We start from the raw sequence: 18,344 nt of genomic DNA, 5'->3' as shown, positions 1-18,344 counted from the left end.
TCTCTATCTCGGATTGTCAGATAACGAGACCATGGCGGACAGAAACGATGGTGGAAGAGGCGGAGCACTTCCTCTCGGGAACCGAGGAGCGGGTGCTGAAAGAGGACCTGGGGGACCCCAGATGCCCCTCTTCCACGAGTTTAGGCAAATGATGAGGGGAATCAGAGATGAGACTGCCGGAGTCACGGAGGGGAGGCCTCCTCAATGCAGCCATTGACCAATACGTCCAAACCATCAGGACGCCAGGAAGGCTCCTCAATGCTTGAGAGCGTGAGAGTCCGTTCAGCAGAGTCCGAAACGCTCTGTGCGCAGCAAGTCGGTCACTCGGTGCAGCCCGTGAAACATGCGGGAGAGAGCTAGTAATGGATGTGAAGGCCTATCCCTACAAAATGCAGACGAAGCAGACCCTTACACCATCAGACAAGGAGCAGAGAAAGGCTATGGCAGTCAAGCTACTGGAAAAGACACAAGAGACCCAAATTTTCCTTAACCTCCTTTGGACTTCTGATGAAGCTCACATCCTTCTTGAATGAAAGGCAAACTAAAGGACAAATGTCTTCCGGGGCACCTCCAGACCCAATGAGGTAGCCACCAAACCCTATACTCCCCTAAGTGCACGGTATGGGCTGCAATCTCAGCCAGAGGCAACATCGGACCATACTCCACCGAGGAATCTGGCGCGACAGTGACAGTCACCTAGGAGCGGTGCGTTGAGGTCCTCAAAACCTTCAAGAAAGAACTGCAGACACTGTACCCGTCGCTGATGGGGAGGTTCTGGTTCCAGCAAGATGGAGCAAGCTCTCACACCTCAAACCTGTCCCGAGATTGGCTGAGAGAACTTCGGAGGCCGTGTGATCAGTGCCAAGACTGATTTTGAGTGCGCACCTCACAGCCCAGGCCTTAGCCCCCTCCCCCCAGATTTCTTTCCCTGGGGCTCCCTTAAAAGACAGAGTGTACGCAGGGAGACCCAGGACCAGGACGGAACTCAAAGAAGCCATTCAGAGATCAGCGCCATTCCTCGGTCGGTTTGTAAGTACGTCATGGGCAGCTTTGTGCTGCGCCTCAGGAAATGCGCAGAGCTAAATGGAGGCCATCTTGAACACATGCCGTAGAATGAAGAAAGAAGTGTCAAGACTCTCACGTTTGATATGATGTTTTAAACACCATAAACTTGTTACCACCAAGTTTGCATTCAATTTTTGCAGAAAATATAGAAACGAAGCCTATCAAAAATTGGGGCCCGTTTTTTGGGGGTCACCCTGCATATGCAAGAATAATGCATATGTACAAGAGTACGATATGAAACAACCATGCACAGTTTCTTGAACAATGGTGCACATATACGCCCACTACAATTCAAATAGGGGTTGTCATGCTGCCTTTTGGTTGGACCTCAAAAACTTGGGATAAACGAGAATCTGAATGGTTACCCCATGTATTTTCAGTCATGCCTGGACCTTGGACACAAAAGGAAGAAGAGCTTCTTATTCACACGGTTGGCAAATATAAGTGGCTGTATGTTATGCAGCACAAGTCCTATAAACATGTGCTGGAAAAGAGCAACACACGGAGAGAGACTGCTAAAAATGTGAAAACCGACTCCACACGCAGCTTGGCGGAGACAGCTTCGGCGCCCAGGCGTTCCGCGATGGAAATGGGGAGACGGTCAGCTGCAACGGGAATGCGGCGGGGGCCGACGACAGCGGCGGTGTGGCGGGGACCAGCGGCAGCGGGTTGTGGGGGGATGGGGGCAGCGACAGCGGCGGTGTGGCAGCGGCCGGCGGCAGCGGCGGTGGCCGACGCAGTGGCGGTGTGGCGGCGGCCAACGGCAGCGGTGGTGGGGCAGCGGCCGACGGCAGCGGCGGTGTGGCAACGCCCAGCAGCAGCGGCAGTGTTCGGGACGCCAACGGGGACAGCTATGTGGCAGCGGCCAGCAGCGACAGTGAGGGGGCGTCTCAAAGGACGACGTCCGAGTGGGAGGACGATAGTCAGGCGTGCTTCTCTGCCACCAGTCCCCTTCCCACTGCAGGACGTGCTGCCTCTAAGGCAAACGAGCGTGCACCCTCCCAAGAGTTCGACCGTATGCACTCCACAGTGCCCGACATTGACCACGTTATCGCAGACAGAGCACTTCCTAAGGAGAGCCGCCGGGGCGCTCCGCTGAGCCCTTCGCGCTCCCCTCGGGCACGCGCGCCCTCAGTGGCGGGATGCACGCCATCTGGCTCTGGACAACAGAGAGAGTACGCGCACTGGGAGGGCCTGGAGCCCTGGCAGCAGGACCTACTGGCCTATGTGAAAGGGCGGGACGATAAGTTCGAACTGTTCGGCCGACAAGTGGCAGCGGTCCTCCGCCGAATCACCAAAAACAGGCGTTACATCCTCTATCTCCATGCAACGCCAAAGACCTGTTGTTCAATGCTCAAATGTTGCTCGGAGTGCAGCTGTGCTTTGTGTCCTGCGCCCTGCTGGGGCGGTACTTTGTGTCCTGCGCCCCTGCTGGGGCGGTACTTTGTGTCCTGCGCCCCTTCTGGGGCGGTACTTTGTGTCCTGCGCCCCTGCTCTGCGCCCCTGCTGGGGCGGGGCGCGGCAGATGGCTAGGTTCGCAGGCCGGCTCCGGCTGCGCGGCAGATGCGCGCCGCCGCCGCAGTTCGCACGGCCCCGGCTCGCGGCCCCCGCTGTCGGCAGTCGCCGTGGGGAGAGCAGAGAGGGTAGGTGCACTAAAATACAGAAGTTTTGGAGAAATACTTGGCGTCTCACTACAAGCTATTTCGGCGAAATGGCGACCGGATTTGATGTGAGACTGATAGCAGAGGCCAGCGGTACGAGTGACGCAGATGTGGTGGACTGGCTTGAGAAAGTGGAACTGATTTGTGGACTGCAAAAGCCTCCATCGTGCGAGGCGTCAGTGATTGCCTTGCGGCTGACGGGCGGCGCCTCAGCCGTGTACAGGCAGCTACCAATTGAGGACCGACAGGACGCGAAGAAGGTCAAGGACGCCCTGAGGACGGCATTCGGCGTCGACAAGTTGGCGGCCTACGAGCTTTTCGCCTCGCGCCGGCTAAGGGCAGGTGAGACGGTCGACGTCTACCTGGCCGACCTGCAGCAGTTGGCGTCGGTGTTCGGCGGCCTCAGCGACGAGGGCATGAGTTGTGCCTTTGTTGCTGGGCTGCCCGACGCTACCAGGCGCACGCTGCGCGCCGGTGCTCGTCTTGAAGGCCTGCCGTTGCCGAACCTGGTGGAGAGGGCGCGGGCCGTCCTCAGGGAGGACGGTGCGGCAGAGGTCGCGGCAGCGGCAGTTCAGCGAGGGCGATCGACGGCAACAAGCTTCACCTGTTTCACCTGTGGACAGGCCAACCACCTGGCCAGGGACTGTCTCAGCGGTCTGGGTCGAGGCCGTGGGCGTGGACGACGCGGTTGCTGATGGACGCCAGGGAGAAGGAAGACGCTGCTTCCGGTGTGGCCGGATAGGTCACGTGGCCTCATGCTGACCGGGAACGACGCCGGAGAGACGGCATCAGCCTCCTTTCCAGCTCTGCGGTAGACGGCGCTCTACCCACCGCGCGGCTGACAGTGGACGGCACCCAGTGTCAGCGCTGGTGGACACCGGCTGCTCCGTGTCCATTGCTCACGTCTCTGTTTGCCGCCGCTGGAGAAGGCAGCCATTAATGTGATGACCCTGGGTGGAGACAGATACACGTGCGAGGGTACCGGACAAGTAACTGTGAGTACAGTGTCGGGTGTGGCCCGAATAGAGGTGCTTGTCACTGTCAGTAGGCCGCTGAACTTCGGGTTCATTCTGGGAATGAACGGCGTGAGGGCGCTTCGGGGCGCTGTCCGTCAGTGCGTCGAATGCAGTGCAGTTCGGGGTCGATGCACCGCCGGCTGGGTCGGCGTCTCCGGTAATGGCTCGGTACAATAGAAAAATGGCTCTCCGGTAAAGTAATGACATCCAAACTTCTGGACACACCAGGCATCACTCGAAAGAGTACATTTCTGCGAGTTGTGGAATTACTTAAAGAACAAGGCATTTCCAAGACGCGAGTATTGCAATAGTACACAATCTCTGTGATGAAATCGAGAGTCATGTATTAAGTTGTAGTATTTGCTTTCGGCTTCAGACAGAGCTGATTACGCATTGGCATGCAGCTCCACTGGATCACCACAGAGTAAATGGTTTGACATGACTCTTTGAACGTTAGTCAACTGAAATAGAAACGGCAAAAAATTCCTGCATGATGGGTCTGTTCCACAATTGCTATGCATGGCCAAAAATGACTGTGTGCTGCTCTCCGTCAGTAAAAGGTGAATTTTTCGATCGGTGGCTAAATGTCAAATTTCGATCGGTGGCCAGGCAACCGGCCAGCGAGCCTAGAACCAACCTAGCTTTGTTGTCTTTGGCATACAGCCATGTGCACAGCTGCATGATGATCTGGGTATAAGGATGGTCGGCATCACGTTTGCAAAGAGGCTTCTGCGTACCGCCGTACGTGTTGGCAACGTCGTTACCAGCGCACTTACTGGTTACACGGTACTAAATGCAAACTGTCGACACGCCATCTGTTGGTCAGTATTTATGCTCGTAAGTGTTGCATTTTCAGGCATCAGCAGGCACAGGGCAAGTACCGGAAATTGACGGCGAAATATAGAGGGATCCGTGACTACAACAGTCGGAGCGGTCACGACCGGAAGGCCATGGAGGACATGGGCTTGCTTGACATGCTTCTCGGCAGCCGGCCGGCCGTGGCCAGCCCAATGACGTGGATATGAACTTGGCTGTGGGCATGGCCGTCGCTGCCCCTACGCCGGGGCGGGAGGACGTGCTCTGTAAGTCACTATGCAAGAAATATTGCGTCAATTAACGAAAAGCTGACAGGACAAAAAAAAAACTGCAGTAGACTGCAGCTGAGTGCCAGCTTTCACAGTACTAGTTCCCTTTGCGTACCAGTTCCCAATTATGTAGTGTGCTGTAGTCAATTTCCCACGACCAGAAATTGGAATTGTGTGCTGGTCATGCCACATCTGTCATGATGTCGACACCTTTGCGGAATGTGTCGAATTGCCGGACGAAGAGTTGTAGCTGGGAACGGGAGGATTCCTACACGAAACACGTCGGTCTGTTCGTGCATTTTATACCGAAGTTTGCGCGGTTCTGTTTTGAATCACACTGTGTTCGTTTCCCTGGCAGGCGCCTGGAAATATCTACATTGCTTACATTTGGTACATGCTTCTCTGTCGTGCTTTCAGTTGGCGCCCAGAGTGCAAGTGAGAGAAACACTGACGATGTGCCCACCGTGCTCCGGCGGACGGCACAAGCTACTGGGGCTGGGCCATCCGGCCTACCTAGGCAGGCTGGGCAGCGGCAATCTACGCCGAACCCGGGATACCGACCCGACCTGCCGCCACTGCCGCGGGACAGCGACACGGACTCGATTCCGACATCACACTGATGGAAGAGCTCTTCTTCAGCAGCCCGGAGCCGGCGTCGGGGCAGCCGTCAGTACGGCCGCCGGTCATCCCGCCATGGGGGGGGGGGGGCCTAGCTCACCGGCCCGCGTCGGCCATCTCTCCATCGGGTGGGGTCCTAGCTCACCGGCCCGCGGCGTCCAGGTCTCTATCGAGTGAGGCCCCCGCCTACCGGCCAGCGTCGGCCCAGCCGCCAGCTCAGGTCGCGCCGTTGTACCTCGTTCAAGAGCAGCCAGCCGCCGCCGCCCAGGCTGAGCCAGCCGCTGCCGCCCAGGCTGAGCCAGCCGCCGCCGCCCAGGCTGAGCCAGCCGCTGCCGCCCAGGCTGAGCCAGCTGCTCCTGCGGGCGAGCGAAGGCGCGGTCGCGGATGTAGACGCGGGCGCGGTCGGGCCGGTCATCGCCGGACAGCACCGATGTCATCAGCGGAGTCAGCCAGCAGTGCCGCAGATTCCTGATCAGGCACCATCTGGACGCGTATACTTGCGGAACAGGCGCTTCTTGCGTCCGTTACGTCCGCTGATCTCGGAGGGCATCAAATCGCCAGCGGCTACACCAGCGTGTGAACTAACGAGTTCTGCCGCTGTGGCAGTGGCGCACCCGACGTCTGATGCGCCAGCGTCCCTGGATGTGGAGCGGGCGCTGCCTGAAGCTGCAACAGAGCAGCCTGGAGCGCCGCAGACGTCACCTGAAACAACTCGGACGTCATCTGAGGCGGCCCTATCGCTGCCTGAGACTACAGCATCATCACCTGGAGCGGAGCAGACGTCACCCGTAGCTGTGCAGGCGTCACCAGGACCCGCAGCGAACAGCGAGGCTCGCTCACACTCGGCACGCCCATCACAGCAGACCGCAACCGCACCGTTGCGCCGAGGAGAGCGCAACAGGCGGAGGCCAGAGAGGCTGCAAGTGCGGTGGGGTACATGTACGTACCAAGAGTGATCGTTGTACTGTAGGTGATGTTGTTGGATGCATTATTTTCCGGCCCCGGGGAGGGGAGATGTGATGCAATTGCGCGTGTCGTTTTCTGTTGTGAATTGCGTTGCTTTGTTTTGCGTTTTTTGGCAGCAATGCATCCTGTACTCCCAGAGGGGAGGTGTAATGTTCTGAAGGGAGACTGCAGCCACCAGTCAGGTTGTCCACGTAGCGGCGCTAGTGCTGCCCACCGCCCGATTTGAGGCAATACAGTTCTAAGCCCGGATCCGCCGTGTATGGACGCTCCGCCGAGCCGTGTACCGACAGAGCACGGACCGAGAACATAAGAGCGACCTGGCACCCTGGCCCCTGGTGTTCTGGGTCAGAAGGCCCAATGTTGTGTCACGGCGAGCCCTTTGCTGGCTTGGGAGGCTGTGTTACAAACTAGGAAGCCCTGTACTGGATTCTGGTTGCGCTTTGTAAATAATGTCTGTGGATGGCTAATGGCTATCTTTCAGACGTATAGCATCTCAATAGAAGATACAAGATGGCTGTGTTGAGGAAATGTGACTGTTTTCATTCCTTTGGTGAGCTAAATATCCGTATCCGTGGGTTGGAGGCCGTTACGAATGTGCAGTTTTTCAAGTCGAGCTCTGTCACTCTTGGTAAATTTCTTCAGACAAATCCTGGTCACTTCATTTCAAAGTTGGTCGCTGACCGTGTTGACAAGGAGGCGCCTTTGCAGCAGAAGAAGTACTGTCTCGTTAAATTTGCATGCACCCATGGTGGGCGCCAGTACGAAAGCAAAGCTGGTGATCGTCGTGCCCGAAACACGAGAACCAAAAAAGTCGGCTGGCCCGTAAGCATCCTAGTGTTTCTGGAAAAATCATTGCGTTTAGAGATTAGTGACATCTCACTGGAGCATTCCCACCCGGTGTCGAATGCAAGCTTTCTGCTGCAGCCAGAAAATCGTCGCCTGCCTGAGGACGCAAAAGAGGTTGCCCGCCAGTACCACACCGTTGGCGCTGACAAAAAGCGTATCCGGCAGCACTTGCTGGACACATACGGAAAAACCCTTCCGCGCCATGATCTCAATAACGTTATGAGGGCCAGCAAGAGTACCGAATCGGACCTGGAAGCTGCCGTAAATCTGTTGGCTGAACGTGGATTTACATCCACCGTTGTGGAGGACGATAATACCGTGTGCGGCCTCTTTTTCAGGATGAGGAGATGCGGTCGGCGTACGAAAAATTTCCAGAGCTTCTGTTGATGAACTCCACCTACAAGCTCGCAGACATCAGAACGCCTGTTTTCACGATCCTCACGGTGGATTCGTTTGGACGCGGTGTTCTGCTCGCCGTGTTCCTGGTCACCAACGAGACGACGCGGATGATAAGCGCCATGCTGTGCGTCTTTAGAGAGTAAAATGATGCCGCAGCTAAAATTTGTGTTCTGCATATTTGATGCTGTATTGAAAGAAATCGATTTATGTGTGCTTGTCTATGCATGTTTATGTGTGTTTATGTGTGCTTGTGAACTAGTCTTCCAACGGTAAAACAGAGAACCGAGCGGTTCTCATTTGGATAATCATTGGAAATTTACGCAGTTAGCGTGCTGTAGCAAGTTTGCTGTAGCCTTGAGCCTCACGTTACTCACGTTGACCATGCCGTAATTATGTTCACCGGCTAACTCCGTGACGTTCGCTGTAGGTGTGGCAGACTGACAAGGACCGCGCTGAGAAGTCGGCCATCGCAGGGGTCTTCCCGGACTGCGACCAGTTTCTATGCAGCTTCCACGTGCTGCGATCGTTACGCCGAGAAGTGGACCTCATCGGACCGCCTAAGCCTGAGCGGGAGCGGATCCTACGGATCCCTCAGCAGCTGGTGTTTGCGGACTCAGACACTGAGTATAGTCGGCTGCGTGGGGAGATCGGGCATCCTGCCACAGACAGACACCTCAGCGAAAACTGGGAGGACATCAGATGGGAGTGGGTGCGAGGTTTGTCTGGGGCAGACATGGCTGGCGTCTTTACAAACAACCATCTAGAATCATCGCATGGAAAAATGAAGTCCGTGTGCAGAGCCAATGACCCGCCGCCAAAATTCATTATGTCCTACCTCGTGGTGCTTCACGTTGTGCGCGCCGACAGGAATGCGGGATATACGCCGAGACGAGCAAGCGTCCGACGACGTGCTGTGACACCGAGCTTCTGGAGTACCAGCGACACGTCACGTCGTTCGCTCTTGCTCTCCTGCAGGGGGAACTGGTGCAATCTGCGCCCGTACCGCTAGATTTATCCCAAGGCGGTCGGCGGACGGCGTATGCCCAGACTGGTGTGGTGGCTGTTAGTCCAACAACCTGCAGCTGTCTCTCCTTCCGGCATTATGCGCTGCACTGCCGCCGCATCATGGCCGTCCGACAGGATCGTCAGATGTGCATATTTTCAGTAGACTTGATCGCGCAGAAATGGCTCTATTCGTATGCTGCCGACCACCTGGAGGCACAGGTGACACCGTGGGCCCCAACGAATCCATCTGTGTCGACGCGTCAGCTGCCTCCGGCTGGCCCTCCTCGAACGGAGCACGAGCGTCTCAGCCAGTTGCAGAAGATCACCGCACAGATTGCTTCAGTGGAGTCCGAATTGGCGGGGCGCAAACACCGGGACCTCGTTGACAAACTCTCCCTGATCCGTGACTTGTTGCAGGAGAACCGGTCGTTCTCCATCGCCTAAGAAGTTGAAGCCGGTGCAACCACTGACGTGCTTGTTGAGCCCACAGGTCATGCAAACGCCGACGGAGTAGACGCCGGTGGAGCTTCAGGCGTGCATGTCAATACAACCGGTGACACAGAAGCTGAGGATTTCGCGCCTCCGCAGCCGCGTATCCCGCGGTTTTTTACCTGTGCTTGGACGGGTTTCTCAGCAGCCCTGTTCACCCCGGACCCGACCGCGGCCGCGTGATCGCTCCACCATGTCCGACGACTCCCTCTGATCCGACTAGTCATCGTCCCGCAGTCCCATCCCCCGCGTGCCACGTGCCACGCGTAACGCTATGGAGCAAACCACCTCCATATAATCGTTCATGGTGTCTTTGAAAATCAAGATATCTTAATGCTGAAAACAGCATCTTGTAGACAATGAATTAGCGCATCTTTTATGTTCCCAAAGCTTTTTGTAGTTTCAGTGTTTAGGTAGTGAAAAATGTATATCTTGAGTTTAACTCTATATGAATGACCTAAAATTTTATTTATAGAAAAAACATTCTACAGCATAACATTTGTTGCTCAATTCTGTGTAGAATGCCGGGCCAAAATTTTTAGGTTAATTCCATGTATATGTACAAATGTTTCCAAAAAATTTATATAACAAAAAAACTGGACGTAAAATTTTTATTTCTTGCTTGAAACTTTTTGTCTAAGCAAAAAGCTATTAAAAGATATCAAGAACGTGTTCATCGCTATGTAGGTTAAGAAGTTACAGCTCGTCAAACACTGATAAACATTCACGTCATCTCGGGGAAACTGCCCATTTATCATTCCCATCTGCAATGATTCCCAGGTGCAGTCTTTCGCTAAACCAAGGTCAAACAGCCAGCCTCGACACACTTCCTCTCGCTGTCGCTAATGCTATCGCTCGCATGCTACAGCGTCTCTACCGATTTTCCACGGTTCCGGCGTTATGGAGCACGGCTCAGCGGACAGTAACGGCGGGGAGACGATGATGATGATGATGATTGGGGTTTTAGGGCGCGAACGGCGGGGAGACGAATCGCTCAGGAGGAGAAGGGGAGGGGGGTTGGTTCCCCCTGTGGATATGGATATCGAGAAGAGTGGGCTGGAGGGCCCCAGCGGCCGCGACTGCTTTGCCGGCCAGGCTACCACCGGCTCTGTTGATCAAGTCCCAACGCTAGAGCCAGCGGCGTCTGGGACTGAGACACTGAAGTTACTGCTGAAGACCCCAGAAACCCGATGATGACGTCCCGGATGAATGGCATCCAGTCCGGACCCAACAGCCCCGAGTGGGAGGAGGTAGGAGGGCATCTTGCCTGTCCCTGCGGCAAGCTTGTTGCCACCAGTTTCCTGTCCAGGCACGCCTGCAGGCTGGAACCAACGCCTCTTAAAGCATGGACGGCATTCAAGAAGCAAATCGTCACTCTTAGGCGCCGCGACGCGGACTCGGTGGCGTCTTGCCCGTGTGGTGTGGTAATTCATAAGCCGAACTCTGACAAGACGGTGGCGCGGCACCTATCTCAGTCCAAACCCCACCGTCACCACAAAGCAGAGGATAGGCGCGACGTGCACCAGCAAATCTTTGACGCAAGCCACAAATCAGTGGCAATGGAGGCCTCCGTTTCCATCAAGCTCGGCCTGCATCTGGTCACAGAAAAGGCTGAGGCCTTAGTGACGACGTTACTAACCGAATGTACATCTCGGGCCCAGGCGCTGGCGCCGACGCCAGCTGATGGGCGAGAGAGGGCCGTCCTGCGCGACAGTCTCATTTTGTGCCCGGCGCCTAGCTCGCTCTTCTGTGTTGACCAGGACTTTGCAAAGTCAGGCGCATCTTCGAGCGCCCTGAGTATGATCAGGTCCTTTGAGCGGCGTCTGGGCGTCGCGGTGCCCGATTGGCGGTTTCTACTTGCTAGCATGGAGCACCGCCACCGCGTGCGCCACGTGCTGAACCAGGCTTTCGTAGCGTCGGCCGCTTCGGGGGCTACGATGACGTCCAGCGTTCGGAGCCTCCTCAAATTCATCCTGAGCCGTCTGGGGGAGTTCTCCAACGGCCTTTCGTGGAAACCACTAGTCGAGGTCACCATCGCCATGCTCGGGTCTGGCAAGAGAGAATCAGCCCAGACTGAACCAGGCGGCCTCTGAACGTGTGGCCAGACACATGAACGAGCCGAAGCTGAGTCACACAGAGCGCATGCTCGTCAAGCGCGGGATCGAAAGAACTCTGATCGGAACTGTTCATGCCGGTGCCAGCAGCCTGCCCACCAACCCGCAGGCGCTGCGCCGCGTGGCGTTGAGGACACGCCAAATGATCTACGTGGCGTCACAAGTGCTGAGCGGGAGCCGCAGCGGATTTTTCCCAAACGCAACCGTCACCGAATTCAAAGCGGCCAGGAAGGTGGGCACCGATCGTGTCATAAGCCACGCAGGTGGGAAAGCCAAGAGGCAGCTCTTTGTGGAGCGGTGGTCGTGTCGGGGAGGCTCACCCGAGCTACAGACTTTTTCACGAAGGCACCAAATTTTTTTATTTGGTGCCTTTATTTTTTTAAACATATTTGACACCAAATCTGGAGAAAAAAAATTTGGAACATAAAAGATGCGCTAGTTCATTGTCTACAAGATACCGTTCTCAGCGTTAAGATACCTTGATTTTCAAAGACAGCATCGACGATTATAACGAGGTAGTTTTCGCCATAGCGTTACGCGTGGCACTAATTGACATCAAAACAAACAAAGCCATAAACTAATCCTTTTTTTGACGGTCCATTGGGATCCCCGGCTGCAGTCTTTTGCTAGATGTACCTCATACAGCCGGCCTCCACACATTTCCTGTCGCTACCGCTCGTGCTTATGCCCGCGTGCTATAGCGTTTATACCGAGTTTCTACGGTTCCCGAGACATGGAGCAAGGATCGGCAGATAGTAGCGGCGGGGAGTCATGTTACTCAGGAGAGGCAGTGGTTTGGTTCCCGACTGTAGATAGGGATATGGACAGGAGTGGGCTGGAGGGCCCCAGCAGCCGCGACTGGTTCGCCGTCCAGCCAACCGCCGGCAGTGTTGTTGAAGTTCCAACGCCAGAGCCAGCGGCGTCTGGGACTGAAGTAACTAATCTAGACCATGCCCTAACCACCGGCAGTGTGTTTGAAGTCCCAACGCCGGAGCCAGCGGCGTCTGGGACTGAGGTTACTGTTCTAGACCCCGTGAACCCTACGAGGATGCCCCGGACGAGTACCATCCAGTCCGGACCCGATGGCCCCGAGTGGGAGGAGGTGCGCGGACATCCCGCCTGTCCCTGCGGCATGCTTGTTGAGACCAGATTTTTGTCGAGACACGCCTGTAGGCTGCAGCCAACTCCTCTCAAGGCGTGGATGCATTTCAGAAAGGAGCTCGTCACCCTCAGGCGCCGCGACGCGGGCTTGGTGGCATCTTGCCCGTGTGGCGCCGTCACCCGGAAGCCAGACGCGGACAAGACGGTGGCGCGCGCGCTGGCGCGACACCTATCGCAGTCGAAACCGCACCGTCACCTCACAGCGGAGGGAAGGCGCAACGTGCGCAAACAGATCTTCGACGCCAGCCACAAGACAGTGGCTCTGGAGTACCCCGCTGCGCTCAACCTCGGCCTGCAGCTAGTACCAAAAAAGGCCGAGGCCTTGGTGACTACGCTGCGAACGGAGGGCACTTCTCGGGCCAGGCGCTGGCGCCGACGCCAGCTGATGGTCAGGAGAAAGCCATCCTACGCGATAACCTGCTTTTGTGTCCGGCGCCTAGCCCGCTCTTCTGCGTAGAACAAGACTTCGCCATGTCAGGCGCATCCGCGAGCGTCCTCAGCATGCTCAGATGCTTTGAGCGGCGTCTGGGCGTCGCGGTTCCCGACTGGCGATTTCTGCTCGCGAGCATCGAGCACCGCCGCCGCGTGCGCTGCGTGCTGAACGAGGCCTTCGTTACGTCGGCCGCTTCTGGGGCTGCCATGACGGCCAGCGTTCGCGCGTTCTTGAAATTCATCTTGAGCCGTCTGGGGGAGTTCCCCAGAGGCCTCTCATGGAAGCATCTCGTCGAGATCACCATCGCCATGCTGGCATCTGTGGCGAAAGAGAACCAGCCAAGACTAAACCAGGCGGCCTCTGAACGGGTCGCCAGGCATATGAGTGAACCGAAGCTGAGCCACGCAGAGCGCGTACTCGTGAAGCGTGAGACTGAAAGAACTCATATAAATCGTTCATGCCGGCGCCAGCAGCCTGCCCACCAACCCGCAGGCGCTGCGCCGCGTAGCCGTCAGCACACGCCAGATGATCTACGTGGCGTCACAAGTCCTGAGCGGGAGCCGCAGCGGTTTCTTCCCGAATGTTACTGTCACAGAATACGAAGCTGCCAAGCGGGTGGGCACCGACCGTGTTATCAGTCACGCCGGTGGGAAGGCAAAGAAGCGGTTCTTCGTAGAGACAGTCGTTGTGTCGGGAAGGCTCGCCCGAGCTATGGACTTTTTTGTGAAGCACCTGCGGCCGGCACTCCTCACGAAGGGGCAGAGTGAGGAGAGGCTTCTGCCGAGGCTAAATATGTACCGCTCGGCGTCTCTGCGCTTCCACATCCCGGCCATTGAGCACATCGCGTGCCATGAGCTGGCGCGTGGGAACCGTGGCCGCAGATCCCACGTTCAGCTCACCCATGAGCTTGAGGCGGCCGGCGCCCTGAAAGGGACAACAAGTAAGGAGGCCGCCAAGATGCGCTGTCATGGCTACGAAACGGCTGTGCGGTTTTATGATAAGACCGCAACGGCTACAACCGCGCACAAGACATACCGCGCGATCCACGAGTCAGCAAAAGCCTACCTTGACATCAGTGGCAGCACTGACTCCTCCGAAGAAGAACAGGACCAGCCAGAGCAGGGGCAGCCAGATGTGGCCGAAGCGCCAGGCGACGATGATGTCGCGGCCATGACCTGCGACACTGCGTACAATCCAGCCTCGCCGCCTGCCACCGAGGCCACCCAGGAGTCCGCGCCAGGCACCGAGCAAGACGGCTCGGACAAGATCTTCGGTGTCGAGGAGGCAACGGGGCTCTTAATCGACCGATCAATCAAGCCCTACTGGATGGCGCGTAAAGCGCAGTACCGCGCCCATGCGCGCTCGGGCACGCAGTGGACGGTGGCGGAGCTGGCCACCGTGGACATGGCCCTCGACGCTGGAATTGGCAAGCTCATCGCCGGCCAGTCCACCGTGCCCAGAGTGGCCGCCTTCCTCAGAGGCCGCAGAGGGTGGAACGTGGACCGGCGTACCGGCGCCCAGGCTAAGCCAGCCGCCATCGCCCAGGCTGGGACAGCCGCCGCCGCCCAGGCTGAGCCAGCCGCCGCCGCCCAGGCTGAGCCAGCCGCCGCCCAGGCTGAGCCAGCTGCTCCTGCGGGCGCGCAAGGAACGCGGTCGCGGTCGCGGGCGCGGGCGCGGGCGCGGTCGGGCCGGCGTGAGAGACGGGCGTGGCGCTGCGGGACGCGACGACTGTCACGAAGTGCTCCTCCGGCCATCTCCGGTGAAGATGGAGGAGCGGTATCGCCCTCTGGAAAACGTGCCCAAGCCAGAGTTCCTGAGCCATCACGCTTTCAACTAATATGACCCCTTACCGACGGCAGATGGGGACGATCAAAAGAGCCACCAAAAAGATCGCGGACACCACCAAAAATCTACCAAGCACCCATGGTAATCGCCCCTACCCAAATTATGCTGTGCTAAAATGTCCATTAACCACATATCCAAATCAGTGAAACAGCTGAAGCACGAAGAATCGGACCTCTCTCACACGTTTATGGACATTCTCAACCCATCGGGCATTCAAACAAAACGCGCGAAGCGGGAATTGACCAACGGCGTAGACAGTATAATGTCTTGCTTATTTGGAACCGCCACAGAAAAAGAAATCAAGCATCTAACTGAAAATGTGCAAATTATCAGTGCAAAGGAGATGGCAATGGCCCATACATTTAAGGGACCCTTCAAGTTATAAATTCCATTCGAGTCGCAACCAATCAGAATCGACGTGAGCTCCTTTCCCTCAAGACCGCTGTCAAAGAATGCAGATCGCTTACCCGGGTCTGTTAAATACGTCCAGGAACACGAGCAAAATCTTCTCCCTCATATTACATATCAACCTCCTGGCAGAACACGTCCACCAGGTGACGCGAAGCGTCCACCGCCTACATGCCGAACTAGAAACGTTAACAACCAAACTAGCCCTCGCCCAAGCCGGTATATGACATACAAATATCATCCCTACCCAAGAATTTGGACGAATCCTGAAGAAAATAGTAAAAAAAGCTTGACACATAACTTTGCCCTGTCATTCTCCCAAACAGACGTTAGTAACTATGTCAGAGCAGCCAAGACCAAACTAGTCAAAAACAGAGACACTTATGCCCTGTTTTACGTCCCACTTCTACACGCTCAACACGTCTTCGATGTGTATCGATTCTTCCCATCCAAGTACCCCATCAGACCCGCAACATATCTCTCGGGTACTACCCAAACGAACCTCATTTTCTGATCGTTTCATAAATCAGACAACATTATACGCAACCTTCAGAAACGGACATGAAAAACTGTATTTTGGCTCGCCTCCCCTTTTTGCAAGCTGCGTGAGTCCGCACATTCCAGCTGCGTGAGTCCGCACATTCCAGCTGCGTGAGTCCGCACATTCCCTAGCATCCTCCACATCCTGAGTTGTTGCCCCGTTCCGCCAGGACCCGGCGTCAATCACAACTTAACGCGACCCAGTCGTCCAAGCCACAAACAATGCCCCTGAGGCCTATTATCTGACACACGGCCAATGGTTACTGGCGTCACGTCAACCAATCACCATCACAACTTCCTGCGCCTCCACCAAAAGAGGCAAGACTTTCGCCATTACAAAAGCCGTTGACAGCATTACTCTGGAGATGTGATGCTCAGCTTCGTAAGACTAGTTCTATCTGCCACCATATTACGCGAGTGAAACCCATATAGATTTACCACAATTTCGGGCCGAAAAACTTCTGACGGACAGACCACTTCCCATCTAGCGTTCTACCTGGGCACACGCGCTTATTAATACATCCCGCCTCAATGTCTCTGCACTGTCTCCATTGCAGTTAACAGGCATGACAACAGATGCCTACTTCAACAAAATAGAAGCTCAGCCGCTTGCACGCGTCATGGACGACAGCCCTGTCGCTTTTTCAGTCTCTTGGACATTCATTATCATTGCCGGCGTCCTCGCCATCGGGTGCCTCTGCTTCACCGTCAAGCGTTGCTGCCCGCGCTCCAGAGGATTTTATATGCTGCCCCGTTTTGGTTCCGTTGCACGCGAGTCGACCGCCGAGCCAACCATTGAGCTACATGAGCCACTGTCCGCCCCTTCGCGGCATCCTGAATCACCCCGGGCACTCTATCAACGTTCTACAAGAAGCGAGTCTTAAGGTCTAGCTGCCCCTCCCGTCCAGGAATCGGTACCAAAGCGAGGCACCATTCCAAGCACACCGACGGACTCGACCATGTCGCCGTATTCGGGGCTCGACCAGTCCCTCCCTCTTTCCCTCGCAGCCTGGTTTCGTGGTGTGAGGCCACCAAGTGAACGGATGATGCCTTGGCCCGTCATCATCACTAGTCCGCTCCCGTGAACATGGGCATTGACTGGCACGGGTTTGCAGGGGTGGCCGATCGCACGGGACTTACTTATTTTTCGCCTTGCTCGGGTCGGCGCAGTGATCGGCCCTTTCCTGGTCGGTGCCCTCTACAGTGACTTCCTTATCGGTCAGTCAACAATGCCCTCCTGATCGGTCAGTCATTTAGGAACCAGCATGAATCTTCACGAAAAGGTGGAATCAGAAGGGCTGACAGATCTGATACGTAACTGTCGTCGACGCCGCGCACAATTCTCAGTGCAGTTCTGGAACAGCCAACATGCAGTGCCGTTCATTTTACCTCAAAGGCTGTGCATAGTACGTTGCGTTGAGGTCACCACGCCCGTTCGAACCCGGCGAATCGTCTGAGGAGAACGAAATTGTTCATTTATTGGCTTACAAGCTCGGCAGGTCTTCAATGAGTCACACGAAACGGAATCGTGGTAGGAGTCTGTGCCGTGTGTGGACTGTCAACCAGAGGTGGAGCACGGTGCTGGCGCGGCTGTAGGCGCGCCTGAGCCGGCAGACCGTGCGGTTGGGCCAGCCAGGGACGAGCTGGTGCCACTACGCCGGAGCACCCGCCTGCGGAGAGCGCCGCAGCGCTATTGTTGTAATGATCCGTAATGCGCTGTTGTGACCCATGAGAATCAGGGGTGTGTGTGTCGTGCGGTCGCGTGGGCGCGGCCTGGTCAGCGGTTAACCGGCGCGGTCGGCTGTGTTTATGCCTCCGGGCCATTGTCCACGTGACCTGGCCGAGGTCGCGTGTGCGGACCGGAGCGGCCGCAGACTGGAGGGAGGGACGGCCGGTTGAGGTCGGGGGGTTAAATCTATCCTGCGCAAGTGCTGGGTGTTGTTGCGTATTTAGCATCCGAATCGTGATTTAAATACAGAGTCCGCAGGCCCTTGCAGCCTGGGAGTGGATTTCTCTGATCCCTGATTTTTTAAATCTAGCTGATTTAGTTGGCAGTTCAGGCATACCGGGGTGATTGATTTGGACCGCAATTCTCAAAGCAAGAGTGGGCTTCCACGTCTACGCTGTGAGCATGTTTATTATTTGCCCAGGTTTAACTAGCAAGCATATGATAGGGCATCAACCACGGAACGAATGCAACGACATAGATGTTGTGGCTCTTCGCTGGGTGGCTGATTCAGTAATGCCTCCCGAGTCAGTGGTTCGGTTCTGCTTCGCATCGGCCAGAGCTAAGGAGCATCGACCAGAGCTAAGGAGCGACTACCGGAGCCCTCATTCGTGAATGGTACCTTATCTTAGGCCTCTGGGTTTGTTAATTACGACATGGCAACCTGAACAGGGGGGGGGGGCGGGGGGTATCTTTAAGGTTCGAGGTTGTTTTTTCTTCCTTCCAGAGAACGACGTTTGAAACATCCGTGACGTTCGGCGACTGTTTAGGAAGCAGTGCTCAGGACTACCGGGGCGGTTAATGAAATCGGAAAATACTGGTGAACTTAACTTGAGTGGGATTTTGTAGGTAAAATAGCGACTGGACAAATAACAAAGTTCTTCCGAATTTCTTTGCTTTGGGAAAGCGACGGCAGACCGGGTTTTCTTTGCAACGTATGCCGTGCATAAACCGTTTGCTTCGTATA

The 18,344-nt window shown here is 56.1% G+C and overlaps 1 protein-coding gene across 1 annotated transcript in view; it reads right to left on the bottom strand.

Moving 5' to 3' along the window:
• LOC119114021 (uncharacterized) overlaps positions 1-18,344 on the bottom strand; it is a 43,497-nt gene that overhangs the window by 16,664 nt on the left and 8,489 nt on the right. The gene's annotated exons all lie outside the window — the stretch shown is intronic.

Source organism: Pollicipes pollicipes, unplaced genomic scaffold, assembly GCF_011947565.3.
Source record: "Pollicipes pollicipes isolate AB1234 unplaced genomic scaffold, Ppol_2.1 Scaffold_7262;HRSCAF=8765_pilon_pilon_pilon, whole genome shotgun sequence".
Lineage (NCBI taxonomy): Eukaryota > Metazoa > Arthropoda > Thecostraca > Pollicipedomorpha > Pollicipedidae > Pollicipes > Pollicipes pollicipes.
The sequence above is the reverse complement of the archived record's forward strand: the minus strand, read 5'-3'. Positions and strand labels throughout refer to the sequence as shown.